Genomic DNA, 602 nt, shown 5'->3' on the forward strand with positions numbered 1-602 from the left:
TTCGATTATGTTGTATACCCATCAACCAAAGTCAAATCATCCTCCATCATCACCTTTTATTTGTTTCTCTTTATGCCCCTCTCCCTCTCCCCACCTCTCTCCCTTTCTTCCTTTCCCCTCCCCTTGGTAACCAATGCACTCTTATCGATGTCCATTAGTCTCAATTTTGTGTCCCACCTGTGTATGGAATCATACAGTTCTTAGTTTTTTCTGATTTACTTATTTCACTCAGTATAATGTTATCAAGGTCCATCCATGTTGTTGTAAATGATACTATGTCATCATTTCTTATGGCTGAGTAGTACTCCATAGTATATATGTACTACATCTTCTTTATCCAATCATCTATTAAAGGGCATTTCAGCTATTTCCATGTCTTGGCCACCGTGAACAATGCTGTGATGAACATGGGGCTGCATGTGTCTTATGTACCAATGTTTTTGAGTTTTGGGGGTATATACCCAGTAGAGGGATTGCTGGGTCATATGGTAGTTCTATTCTTAATTTTTTGAGGAACCACCATACTTTCTTCCATAATGGTTGTACTACTTTACATTCCCACCAAAAGTGGATGAGGGTTCCTTTTTCTCCACAGCCTCTCA

Source organism: Saccopteryx leptura, chromosome 3, assembly GCF_036850995.1.
Source record: "Saccopteryx leptura isolate mSacLep1 chromosome 3, mSacLep1_pri_phased_curated, whole genome shotgun sequence".
Lineage (NCBI taxonomy): Eukaryota > Metazoa > Chordata > Mammalia > Chiroptera > Emballonuridae > Saccopteryx > Saccopteryx leptura.